Source organism: Mandrillus leucophaeus, unplaced genomic scaffold, assembly GCF_000951045.1.
Source record: "Mandrillus leucophaeus isolate KB7577 unplaced genomic scaffold, Mleu.le_1.0 Scaffold16, whole genome shotgun sequence".
Classification (NCBI taxonomy): domain Eukaryota; kingdom Metazoa; phylum Chordata; class Mammalia; order Primates; family Cercopithecidae; genus Mandrillus; species Mandrillus leucophaeus.
In genome coordinates, this window is record NW_012101587.1 from 5,865,682 (window position 1) to 5,879,850 (window position 14,169).

Consider the following 14,169-nt stretch of genomic DNA (forward strand, 5'->3'; position numbering starts at 1 on the left):
AGCAACAGGGATGCCCGCCCCCAGGATCCAACCACCTCACACCACCACATCTAGTGAGAACACACTCCACTCACCAGGACAGCAACAGGGATGCCTGCCCCCAGGATCCAATCACCTCACACCAGGCCCCTCCCCTGATACATGGGAACTGCAGTTCCAGATGAGATTTGGGTGGGGACACAGACTCAAACCATATCAGCTATCTTCCCTCTGTGTATGTCTATGTCTATGGCCTAGTAAGAAGGACACCAGTCATTGGATAGGGCCCATCCTAATCCAGGGCACCTCCTTTTACTTTTTTTTTTTTTTTTTTGAGACGGAGTCTTGCTCCCCCACCCAGGCTGGAGTGCAATGGTATGATCTCAGCTCACTGCAACCTCTGTCTCGCAGGTTCAAGTGATTCCCCTGCCTCGGCCTCCTGAGTAGCTGGGACTACAGGCAACCACCACCATGCCTGGCTGATTTTTTTAGTAGAGACGGGGTTTCACCATGTTGCCCAGGCTGGTCTGGAACTCCTGACCTCAAGTGATCTGCCCACCTCAGCCTCCCAAAGTGCTGGGATTATAGGCGTGAGTCATCACACCTAACCCCTTTTAACTTTTTAAAATAACTTAATTTGTTGTTGTTGTTGTTTAGAGACAGGGTCTGCCTATGTCGCCCAGGCTGGTCAAAAACTCCTGGGCTCAAGTGATCCTCCCACCTCAGCTTCCTAAAGTGCCAGGACTGCAGGCGTGAGCCGCCGCGCCTGGCCTGACTGCCTCTTAACTGGATGGCATCTGCGAAGACCCTATTTCCAAATAAGCCACATTCATATATTCCAGGTGGGCATGACTTTTGTGGAGACACTATTCGACCCAGGACAGATCTATACTTATTTAAATACAACTTATATGATTTTCATCTGAAATGGCTTCCACATGCAAACACTTCTCTCATTTGCACAGCTGCCATCCTCTGGGCCTTTCTCTCCGCATGTCTCAGCTGCAGCATCCGGTGTGCTAGTCCAGTGTGTCCCTCCTGTCACTCACCAACAGTCCATCCTACTGTATGGATGGGAGACAGAATCCCCGCTTGCCTGGCTGTGCACCCGCTGTACGCGGGGTGCTGCGAAGCGCCTCGTGTGTATTAGAGAATTAAAGCCCCAACGCTTTATCTGCAAAAGCACAATTTAATTTTTTTTGTAACTATACTTGATTGTGATCTCAAAGACCCAGGTCTATCTGAGGTAGAGACTAATAGAATCCTTTCCAGATAGAGGCGCTCACTCCAGTGAATTTTCTTAGTTCCTGTAGGACCTAGTCGTAGTTAGAATTCATGTCCCTCCCCTCGCCTCCTGCTTTGCCCTCTCCCCCGGGTTGATGTGAAGCTCATGGCTGATGGCAGCGCTGCTGTCTATGGACAGCTGGTGTCTTTTCAGTTTGCGTGTCCCCAGCCACAGGGGGTACAAGTTCTGGCCTAAGTGACAGCAACAGGATAGACGAAGGACTGCAGGGACCAAGTGACCCCTGGATTCCTGCTTCACTTCATCCTGCCACAGTCCCCGCCCGGTAAGTCGTGTGTCCCTGCAGACAGCATTTATGAGCACAGAAAGTGGGAATGTGCTCTCTGCCCAGAATCTGTTTCTCTAGAATAATGGCTTGTACATGTGGGACAGTGTAACACCCCGCAGGTAGTAACTTTTGTACCTGACAAATAACCGTGTGTTTTCCAATTCCCAGCCCAGGAAGATGCTTTGAGAATGAGATTGAAGGCAGGTTGGGGAGGGTAAGGCAGCTTCTTCTTGCTCTCTGTTGATCCTTAGTTTTGTCCCCCACGCCACCCACCCAGCCTTTACTGCAGGAGAGTCTCCTTTAGGGTTGGGACCAGGCCTAACATATTTCCTGAACCTCCCTGGGTTAGACTTTCAAGCAACCAGGAACACAATAGCACACAGGTTACTAAGCCTACCGGGGCTTACTAGGGAAGAGCTTCTTATGGTGAACTGGGAGAGCACGCTGCACGGGACGGTCAGCCGCCCTCTGATGACCTGCAGCTGCCAAGGCGCCCGCACTGTGGGGCAGTCAGCCCCCCTCTGATGACCTGCAGCTGCCGAGGCGCCCACACCACCCAGGCCTTTGTTCCCAGGTGTCTGTCATTCTGCTTCCAGTTTCTACTTGGAGCCTTCGTTTTCTACATCTCAGGTTGAAATTTCTCAAAAGAGAGTGTGTGATTCATTTAGCAAGTTATCATTAGAACTAAACTTCCCCAGCTGGGCAGGATGTTTGCTCCAGGCTTTCTCCAGGCCACCAGGACCACTGGCCCAATCCCACATACTGATAGCTGCCTTTGGGTCTGGTGCCCACCTAGCAGAACCACACAGCACACAGTGTGGCCATCTGCGCTTGGGGACCCCCTAGAGCAGTGTGGGCATGGAGGACCTTCTGAGACTTCTCCCAGGACAGGGGCTGCACAGCTGGCACACCCCACAGGGCCTGTGGGACAGCCCAGCTCACTGGACATATAGCGGGAAAGGCCTTTTGGCCATTTTCACTGGCTCACTAGGGAAAGGGCTGGAAAGAAGCAAGCAGCAGGAGGCAGAAGGTTCCCGTGCCCTCTTTCTCCACAGTTTTGGGATCAGGTTGGGACTCTCTCCCTGCATTGTAAAAACAGAACTATTTTTATCCTCAAGTTAAAAGCTGCCACTGGACTCAGTGCATGCTTCTCGATTCCATGGGCCCCAGGCAGCATTTTTATCCAAGAATCTAGAGGGGCCAACCTGGGCAGAGAAGTTCAAGTAGGCAGTTAAGAAGATGCAAACAAGCATACAGAATTAAGCCCTTAAAGTCTGTAAATCACTACTTTGAAGGAACTCCAATTATTCCCATGACTACCCTCCACCCAAAACAACAGCAGCAGCAGCAGCAGCAGCAGCAGCAGCAGCAGAATCTAGTCTAAACATTTTTTATGGGTACTTCTTGCTCTCTGGTTCAGAACAATTATATAATACCTTAACTCTAAGTATGTTAAGAAAAGTTAATTTAATGAATTCAAAAAATTGGCTGCCATCTCCTCCAATTCAGTGAAACCTTCCTGGACTACGCCACAGATTTTCACATTCAAAAAGCTCAAAAGAGCTTCAAAACATAAGACGTCGCTTTTTTCCACTAATATTTACAGGCTTTTTGCAAAGGTCAACAAAACATCACGGAATGAGAGTAAATCTCACTGCGGCTGTGGTTAGCGGTTAGATCTGTCATTCCGGCTTTTTGTCTTGTGTTGTCATGTCTGTGCCTTCCGGACAGTATGTTCTCTGTTTTACTGCAGTTATTTTTAGCCATACATATATTTTTTTACTAGAGATAGGGTTTGGCTGCCATGTGTCTGAATAGGAGTCTTGTGATCAGCTTAACGCTGCATTTTTCTTTTTTAACGTTTGTCTTTTAGAGATGCATTACTGTTGATGTGTTAGAGTGGCACATAGATGTTCACAATATGACATTTTTGGAAAGACTGTTCTGAAACATCACTGTGTGTCATGCCAGCACAAAGCGCCAACTAACACTGAACTTTGACCTCAAATACTGAACTAGCCATGTGCCCAGCTCCATATGAATTTGAAGAGTAAGTGAACAAATGAATGGGTGGATGAAGCTATTCTTTCTTTGCTTCTTTCATTCTCTGCTTCAGATCTTCCTCTCAAGCAGGTTTATAGCTGCAGGAAAGTTACAATGCTTTCTATTCCCCCAACTCTTCCCGCACTGGAAAGCAGAATTATATATATATACAGCGAGATTACATATATAAAATATGTATTGGCCGGGTGTGGTGGCTCACACCTGTAATCCCAGCACTTTGGGAGGTCGAGGCGGGCAGATCACCTGAGGTCGGGAGTTCAAGACCAGCCTGACCAACAGGGAGAAACCCATCTGTGGTAAAAATACAAAACTAGCTGAGTGTGGTGGTACATGCCTGTAATCCCAGCTACTCGGGAGGCTGAGGCAGGAGAATCACTTGAATCTGGAAGGTGGAGGTTGCAGTGAGCTGAGATCATGCGGTTGCACTCAAGCCTGAGCGACAAGAGTGAAACTCCATCTCAAAAAAATGTATATAGGTATTGTATATGTGTGTATGTATATATATGTGTATTTATATATATTTATATAGGCTGAAAAGGCTTGAGACTCAAGATTATAGTTACTTATAATCTGAGACTGCACATCTGAATAAATGCATAAAACTACTTTTGCAGGTTATAAGTGCCTATAGGTAATCTAATTCTATCCAAGGCAAAAAATAAGTATAATCCCTGACCCCAACAAAATTGCAACACAGTCCAAAATTTCTGCCATATGTACAGTCCTTGGACATAAGGAAAGGAAGCTCCTTCCTTGATTCATGTACAGGTTTTGAGATGCTGGACCAATTGCCAGCTGAGTGTGATCGTTGTTTAAACAGCCTTCACATGGTTCTACGTTTTCAGGTAGACTTGAATCTTTAGATTGTATCTGAAACTAAATTGTGGTAATTTCCCTTGAGGTCTCTTGCAGTCATTAAATCTAAGAAAAATGCAGAAATGCCCTTTAAAAAGTACTGTTCAGTCCAGACGCGGTGGCTCGTGCCTGTAATCCCAGCACTTTGGCAGGCCTAGGTGGGTGGATCACCTGAGGTCAGGAGTTTGAGGCCAGACTGACCAATATGGTGAAACCCCGCCTCTACTAAAAATATAAAAATTAGCCAGGGTGGTGGCACACACCTGTAGTCCCAGCTACTCAGGAGGCTGTGACAGAAGAATTGCTTGAATGCGGGAGGTGGAGGTTTCAGTGAGCCAAGATCCTGTCACTTGAGGAACAGAGCGAGACTCCGTCCCCCTCGCCAAAAAAGTACTGTTCAAAAATTGTAATGCTTAACAGTTAACAAAGTACGTTTCATTATTTATTTCATTCTTCGATCCTCAGAGCAAACCTGGAGGCTGTATTTTTTCCTCTGTAATCTGCTACCTTTCTAGTTACTGTCTTTTAACCTGCATGTGTGGCAAGCTGAGAGTGGTGGCTGAGAAGAGGGGCTGGCTTGTCTACAGTTGTGAAAATGTCCATGTTAGGCTTTCCAAAACCCTGAAAGGCAACTGGACTCATGCATTTTTGTCTTTTATTGAAAAAGAAAAAAAGTAAGACTCTCAACATAAAAAAGTTAACTTTGACAGAATTTCCAAACTATAGTTTAATTCTCAAAATGTGGTTTAAACACAGCTTCACAAAGTCCCCCGTTCTTTGTATTTCAAAGAGAAAACCATGAGCTTCTTGTTGGGAGAAATGGTAGCACTCCATTTGTAGTTAGCGGGGGTATCTGAATACATGAAGAGAAAACTTAAGTCATGCTGTGGCCCATTACACGAAAGGAGATTTCAGGAAACACAGAGATCGGAAGCAGGCAGCTGCCCCAGGAGCAGCACAGGGGAGCTTTGAGAATCCCGGGCTGTCACACGGATGCGCACAGTGGTGGGAAGGTCTGAGATGGCCGGTGAGGGGGACCAGTGGCTGAGTTTACTTATTGTGCTCTGTTTTCATATATGCATTGTATTATAACAATAGCTTGAATAAAATGATTTATTTTTATTGTAGTCATTTGCATCTATTCTACTCTACTAATGTATTTTTCATTGCCATGCTGTTGTGAGCTTCAAGCTAATTTAGAAACTTTGCAACTAATCATGCTGATTGAGATCTGTCACCTTCTACAAGGTGACAGACTGTCAGGGTTCATCTGTGAGCCCGGGGTGAGCCTTCTGGATTTATGTCACCCCTAGATACTGCAAGAATGTCATTATTCATTTCCCATTGATATTGTTAAAAATCCAAATATTTGAAGATTATATTTACTAATTAATCAGGAAAAAACCCTTGTTTTATGTTGAATCTTGCTTGTCCTCACTCCTCGTCTTGCATGGATTATGTGGAAGAGAACTAAATGCTGAATTTAATGATAAACATACAACACTTGTTGCAACTTACTTCACATTTAAAATAAAGGGACTAAAACATAACAAAAATATGTGTGCTCACCCAAAGTTATACTCATTAATCAATAACTTGTAGTAGATTTCTGCCAAAACATCTCTGTTGTACTTAACTGTTTCATGATTTTTTATATCATTACTATTTCTAAGCCAAGGTGGTTTATTCTTCTGCAAGTAAAGGCAGTTAGGAGATGATGGTTTCAATTTTCCTTTTTTTATTTTTAATCAATTTTTTTTTTTTAAACAGGGTCTTACTCTATCACCCAGGCTGGAGTGCAGTGGTGTGATCTCAGTTCATTGCAGCCTCTATCCCCGGGTTCAAGTGATTCTCCTGCCTCTGCCTTCTGAGTAGCTAGGAGTACAGGCATGCGCCACCATGGCTAGCTTATTTTTTTATTTTTAGTAGAGAAGAGGTTTTGCCATGTTGGCCAGGCTGGTCTCAAACTCCTGACCTCAAGTGATCTGCCTGCCTCGGCCTCCCAGAGTGCTGGGATTAGAGAGGCGTGAGCCACTGTGCCCGGCCTAATTTTCCCTTGTTGATGGACTGACTCTCCAGTTACCTTTCATTTTCTTATTTGAGAAGAAAAGGGTATATTTGGGGATTTAAAAACATTCATCATTTCTACACCTTTTATTGGCAGTTTGAAGCTATTTTCCCAACTTGTTTTTTATGTGAGAGGAGAAAAAAGCACTATCCTGTTTCAGAATATAAACAGCTTTAAAACCTTTGATAAGTGCCAGGCACGGTGGCTCACGCCTGTAATCCCAGCACTTCGGGAGGCCGAGGCAGGAGGATCACGAGGTCAGGAGATCAAGACCATCCTGGCTAACACAGTGAAGCCCTATCTCTACTAAAAACACAAAAAATTAGCTGGGTGTGGTAGCAGGCACCTGTAGTCCCAGCTACTCAGGAGGCTGAGGCAGGACAATGGCGTGAACCCGGGAGTCAGAGCTTGCAGTGAGCCGAGATCGCGCCACTGCACTCCAGCCTGGGCAACTGGGTGAGACTCCGTCTCAGAAAAAAACAAAACAAAACAAAAAAACGCCTTATCAGAAAAGGGAAATTGAAACCATTAAAAGTTCCTGCAAATATCCAAAGTTCTGTGTGCCTTAGGCGATAGCAGTCTACCCAGAGCCGGAGGAATGGAAGAAAGCAGGAGGCAGGCCAAGCGCCAGCCCACGCCCTGTGCCTCATGTGTTACCACACAGAGTCTGCAAGCAGAGACTGGAGATTTTCATTCCTTCTTCGGACATAGCAAAATAACCAAATGCACAAAGAAATGTCCACTTACGTGACTGCATTTCTGTTTGCATTCAAATACTTGGCACTGTCAGTGCCCAAGTAAGGTTTTCAAAACAATGTTTGGCTCAGAAACATCACTTATCATGAAGTCTGAGTCAAATCAATGTATTAGCTTTCCTGATTTTGCTTTAAGGTCTTACCTTTAGTTAGGAAATGAAAGCCATGCTGAAAAATCCAGGCATAAACAGGCAAGTTGAGGTGTTTTTCTCTCTCAGTACCTTACAGTCAGCCACACACTTGAGACTTGGTTTACCAAAGTAATTTATTTCCATGTATTTTAGGTGCCTGGGGCTGTGGTAACAAATTGTCACAAACTGGGTGGCCCACAAAGCCCAGAAATGCATTGTCTCACAGCTCCAGAGACCAGAAGTCTGAGGTCAAGTCACTGGCAGGGACACGCTGTCTCTGTAGCCATGAGGGAGAACACTTCCTCCCCAGCAAGCCTCAGGGCTCCTGGGTCATGTCACTCCAACCTTGGCTCTGTGTTCACATGGCCTTCGTCCCTGTGTGTCTCTCTGTGCCCCTCCTCTTCTTATAAGGACACCAGTCATTGGGTTTAGGGCCTGCCCTAATTCAGTACAACCTAATTTTAATGAATTGCATCGGTAAAGCCCTATTTCCAAATAAAGTCCCATTCTGAAATCCAGGTGGACGTGAATTTTGGGGCATGCTATCCTGAGTCATGTATTATTGACACAGGGTTACAAAGCACATTCTGTGTTCCTGGCCTCCTGAAAGCCACTTTGACTCAATCCTCCAATGGCTCCTATTATGGTTTGGCTGTGTCCCCACCCAAATCTCATCTTGAATTCCCACGTGCTGTGGGAGGGACCCTAGAGGAGGTAATTGGATCATGGGGGCAGGTCTTACCCGTGTTGTTCTCGTGATAGTGAATAAGTCTCATGAGATCTGATGGTTTTAAAAAGGAGAGTTGCCCTGCACAAACCCCCTTCTCTTGTCTGCTGCCACGTGAGACGTGCCTTTCACCTTCCGCCATGATCGTGAGGCCTCCTAGCCATGTGGAACTCTAAGTCCATTAAACTTCTTTCTTTTGTAAATTGCCCAGTCACAGGTATGTCTTTATCAGCAGTGTGGAAACAGACTAATACAGCTTCTATGCCCAACCATGTCTCATGCTGCAGAGTCAGCCAAACAAACCCGCTAATGAGCAATGTCTAGGGCAGCTGAGGTTTACTGGTAGTTCTAAAGGGAAGAAGAGAAATAAAAAGAGGAAGAAAAATTGATGGGAAATGGGAAGAAAAGAATGCTTAGCAGAGACCAGAAATTGTAGCCAGGAGATGACAGTGCAAGCCCCTAGCCGAGGGGCTGACTCTCAGAGCGCAGCAGCCTCCCCTGGGCCAGCGTGAGAAATGAATACCCCAGCCACCCACGGTATCACGGGTGAGTTGCTTTAAGCCACACATTTGAAGAACAAAAGTGTGAGTGAAATGATGCCCGAGACTGGGTCTTCCAGTAATTTCACTGCATGGAACTGTAGTATAGGAATGGCTAGTTTCGTGGGGCATGTGGCAGATAACTGCCATTCATCCACAGAGTGCTGGGAGCAGGGCTGGGGAGTCCTGGCACAGATAACACAGAATGCATGGCTTCTCTCAGCCCACTGTCTAGAGCCCTGTGGCCCTTGAACATAGGAGTCCCTCCTCAGAAGGCCTAAGAACACAACCAGTTATCCACACACGAGGAAGCAAGGACAGCTTGACAGTGACACTTGATTGATGGTTGATTAGCACCAAAGAGAGCCCAGCCTGTGCTAGGATATTGAAGCCAAGTCAGAGAAGTTATCTACCATGAAATTAATAAAATTTAAGGTGCAGGGCTCCTCCCCCACAGGCTCCTTCTAAATAAGCAATCACTTTTGTGCCTCACTTTTCTATGCGTGGTTTTGTGTTCCTTTTCTTAGGGCAATCCCTAAATTGCAAAACCTTCATGTTGCACAAGCCTGGTTCCAGCCTTGGGCTAATTAAGGAGGGCAGAGCTGCTCAGAACCGTCAGGCAAAGACAGCTAAGGCACCCCAGCCCTGGGTCCCAGCTGCTGCCACAGATCACTGCCCAGGATGTCACATGGGCCCCATTCTGGAGGCTTCTGCCATCTCCTGATTCAACCATGCTGTCTATTTTCAAAAACCATTTAGCTCTTCATTGTACTTAATTTGACAAAATAAAATATAAGAAACCGTCTGTGCTAGCAGCTCCACCACCACTTTTAGCTTAGGATATTGATGATCTTCGAGAATTATCTCAGTCCATGGACAATCTCCTGGGAAGCTTTAAAGAGTACAGCCATATCCCCAGTGCCCCAGAAAGTCTAGGTAACTGGTCTGTGGTGCAGCAGGAGCGTAAGACACTCCTGCCCCTGGGGTGTCTCTGAGCCCAGTAGGTTGAGGACTGACTGAAACCCAGGCCTGCTTTCTGGAGCATAGTGGGCCATAAGGACGGGGTGTCTGGGAAGAAGCTAGAGAACTTTCTGCGCACTCAGGGTGACGGGTCACGGGGTTCTGGGCCCATGAAGGAGTCAGGGAGGCAGCTGGGACATGGGCGATGGGGTTTCTTCTTCCCATCACTCCTCCTTCGGGGTGTGTTTATGAGATGTGTAGGAAAGGTTTTTCTTCTTTTGGAACTGCGGGTCCAGTGAGGCCTTGGAGTTGGGAGTTGGGTTGTGGGGGGCAGGAGCAGGTGGGGGCAGAAGTGGGTGGGGGCAGGAGCAGTGGGGGCAGGAGCAGGTAGGAGCAGGAGCAGGAAGGGCTGAGGCTGCTGGCAGGGCCTGGGGCCTGTGGCCGGGGGCGTGAGGACCAGGCCCAGGCAGAATTCGCTTGACCACAAGGGCACTGCTCTGGGATGCAGCGTGACCCCAGGCTGGGGAGGCAGCCAGTCTCCTGCTTGCATCCCAGGCCAGCAGATGCTGCAGGGCTGTCAGCGTAGGGAGCACCCAGCTCAGCCTAGAGGGGATGGTGGTGCCCTCAGGTGCTGGAGCTGACAGGAGGGCCAGGAGACCTGGGGTCAGTGTGAGGCCCTGAGCCACCCCATTGGAGACACTGAGAACTATGGAGGACATATGAGATGAGCAAATGTATAACGTCAAGCTGACAGGAGTGCTGTGTGGCTAGAACATGGGCATAGAGAGGAGCTGTGTCCTTACTTCTTAGTCACGGTTGGCTAAGACTGGAAACATATGGGTGACTGCTAGAGTCTGAACATATGTATCCTCCCAAAATTCATATGGTGAAGCCTAAATCCCCAATGTGATGGTATTTGGAGGTGGAATCTATGGGAGCTACTTAGGCTGTGAAGGTGGAACTCTTATGAAGGAAATTAGTGTCCCTATAAGGGGATGGAGAGATCAGAGCACTCTCTCTTCACCAGGTGAAGATATAACAAGAAGGCGGCCATCCATAAAACAGGAAAAGAGTGCCCACCAGAGCCAGGCCACGCTGGCACCCTGATCTCAGACTTTCAGTCCCCAGAACTTTGAGAAATTAATGTTTGTTGTTTAAGCCACCCAGTTGGTGGCATTCTTTTAGAGCAGCCTAAACTAAGACAGAAATATTAACATAAACTTACCTTTCAGTTGGGTGGCTTAAAAATTCCCTCAATACAACTGAAGACAAGTTCCCAGTTAAAGATTTTATTGAACAGATGGACTCAGTTGTTAAATGCTGCTGGGAACCCTGAATAAAGTTTATTTCTCTTTAAAACACATGTTTCCTATTGGATGAACATGGGCCAGATAAATTAAGTCATGAATTCAGGCCGGTAACCTGGTCATGGATTATTATTCAGGGTTTCAAGCTGTGAACAGTTGTTGTCACTCGCAATTCAGGTGTCACTCTTCATTGTGCTTCTCAAAAGAAAAACAAATGAATCAGAGCTTGGCTTTATGGACATGAGGAACTCATCCTTAAATTAGCCCACAATGCGATTCAGCTGAATGTTGGATGTGTTCCAGTTTCCCCCTTAAGGGTGCTGAAAATCCATAGGAGACAGTGGAAAACCCATTTGCATTTAGCACCTGCGTTTGTCTCATAACTGTATATTATTATGCTCTCTAGATGTTGAAAGTACCTGGAGAACTTTCCTTCCTTTGGGCAAATAAAAGGCAAATAAAAGCTGTGTGTACAGTATTAGCTTCCTGTAGCTACTGTAACAAACTAACACAAACTTAGTGACTGAAAACAGGAGGAATTCATTCTCTTACAGATCTTGAGGTCAGAAGTCTAAAATCAAGGTGTGGGCAGGGCTGGTTCTTTCCTGAGGCTTCAGGGGGAGGATCCACATCCTTGCTTCTTCCGGCTTCTGAAGTCCACTGAAATTCCTGGGCCTGTGGCCCCTCCTTCCATCTTCAAAGTGCATCACCCAACCTCTGGCTACAACCTCACACCCAGTTTTTCTGACTTTGACCCTTTGGCCTCCCTCTATTCTAAGGGATCTTGTGATTTCAGTATTGGGTCCACCCAGATGATCCAGGATAGTCTCCTATCTCAAGATCCTTCACTTAATCACTTCTGCAAAGATTTCTTTGCGATACGAGGTAACATATTCACAGGTTCCAGAAATTAGGACATAAGCATCTTCGAGTAGGAGGGGGCCACTATTCAGACCCCCACACTGTGAGGTATTAGTGGAGAAGTCTGGAAAATGCACAGTCAGTTCTCAGACCCATCCTGCAGTATCCTGAAGGACCATTGGGGTCTCTTGCTCCCGCACAGCGGGTTTTTGCTTGGACGGGGGATTCGTGTTGACTTGGCTCACATGAACAGAAAACCTTCCTTCTCTCTTTCCCATTCCTCCCTCCTTCCTCTCTCTTGTTAGTAACCACCTTGTTTTATGTGTGTGACAAAATGTTACGTGAGACTTCCTGTAGCCTTGGAGTTTCGACAGAAAGTTCTAAGACCAGAATAGAATAGGTCCAAGTACTCTGATATCTCAGCATGAGGGGCTAGATCAGTCAGCAAGACTTGCAAAGGAGATGCCTAAATTGGGTCCTACCAGGGTTAGCCCTTCACCTCTCCCCAGGCCCCTGGTTACCAGCAAAGCTAAGACTATTTAGAGAGGTTGTCTTAGTCCATTTGGGTTGCTATAACAAAAATACCACATTGCCATTGAATATAGCAATGTAGAGGTAATCGGAGACTTGGAGAGGAGGAGCATTGGTGGATCATCAGAATAGTAAGGACAAAACCATGACTGGAATGGGTTCAAAAGATAACGTTGACAGAGAATAGATGATTTTCTCAAGGGTTTTTGTTGTACATAGAAGGAGAGAGATTAGGCAGAAGATGGAGGCAAAGAGTTTTTGTTGCTTTTTTCTCTCTCTTTTTTTTTTAACAGTGTGAACAGCATGCTTGCATGAATGATGAGCTTTGTGCCATTTGAACTTGACCCATTCTCATATTCCCTTTCCCTGGCTCTTCAGTAGCCTAAAAAGCAGCTCAGTCTGGCAGCCACTGGAGAGAGCAAAACAGGTTTGAAGCTATGCAAAAAGTCCCACCCCCAGAGAATTGTCACTATTTGACCTGTCTGGAAGCTTTCTGGAAAAGCTTCATTTTGTCTCTATTTGACACTGTTTCTCTTAGTTTGACCTGACTCCGAGTTCACGCTGTAAACAGCCGTATCTCTGGAGCATTCCTCGAAAACAGTCAGTAGCAATTGTTTCACATTGTATCCTCCCGAGGTGGTGATAACAGGGCCTGCAAGAGGCTGACAACAAAAACCTTAAAGAAGAAACTAATGAGTCAGATGACTACAGGGGACTTCGAAAAACTCCAACGTATTTCTGGGAATTGAGAAAGCCACACACAAATGCAAGGCTGTGTGCATGCCCAGAGAAGCCCTCAGAAAGCTCGAATGTCTCATCTCTGGCTGATCTTGAGGTTCTGAACAAGCAGCAAGTAAAGACTAAGACAGAGTCGTGAGTTGCCTGAGAAGAGATGTGCTCCAACAGTGGTTGCACACAGTGAAGAGTACACACTTCATATAATTAGTCCAAAAAACTCATTGAACAAACAAATGTTACCAGGGGTCCTTGCTCCCAGAGCTTCCAAAATGGTGGCAAGCCTCGTGTTCTCTGACCTGGGGTTCTTGGCCTCATGTATTCCAAGGAATGGAATATTGGGCCATGCGGTGAGTGTTATAGCTCTGTTAGAAGCTGTGGGTCACGGAAGAGAACCGTGGAACCCAGTGACTAGTGTTCAGCTTTATTAGGATGAACCCAGGCACTCAGCCCTGCAGGAACAATGGCGAGCCTGTAGCCCGATGGGGAGCGGCAATGGACGCCTCCCTGGATCAGGAGCACAGTGGACACCCTGCTGGATCTGGAGGGATGGAAGTCAGCGGTGGGTCTGCGACGGCAACGAACAGCAATGATGGATGGCGAGCGAAAGCTCAGCTCGAGCGGAAACAAACACAAACCAGAAGATAGTGCAGTTGCAAGATTTAATAGAGTGAAAACAGAGCTCCCATACAAAGGGAGGGGACCCAGAGAGGGTAGCCGTTGCCGGCTCCAATGCCTGGGTTTATATCCCAATCATTGTCCCTCCTGCTGTGCTCTTAGGCGATAGATGATTAGCTATTCCTTTACCTCCTGTTTTTGCCTAATTAGCATTTTAGTGAACTCTCTTTACTACCTGATTGGTCGGGTGTGAGCTAAGTTGCAAGCCCCAGGTTTAAAGGTGGAAACGGTCACCTTCCCAGCAAGGCTCAGGGATTCTTAGTCAGCCTAGGAAATCCAGCTAGACCTGTCTCTCACAAATAGCAACAACAACAACAACAACAACAAACAGACAGAACAACACCACTTGGGAATAAAAGAAGAATCTTAATTCCAGATATGACACACTATATTATTTTAAAGGTACAG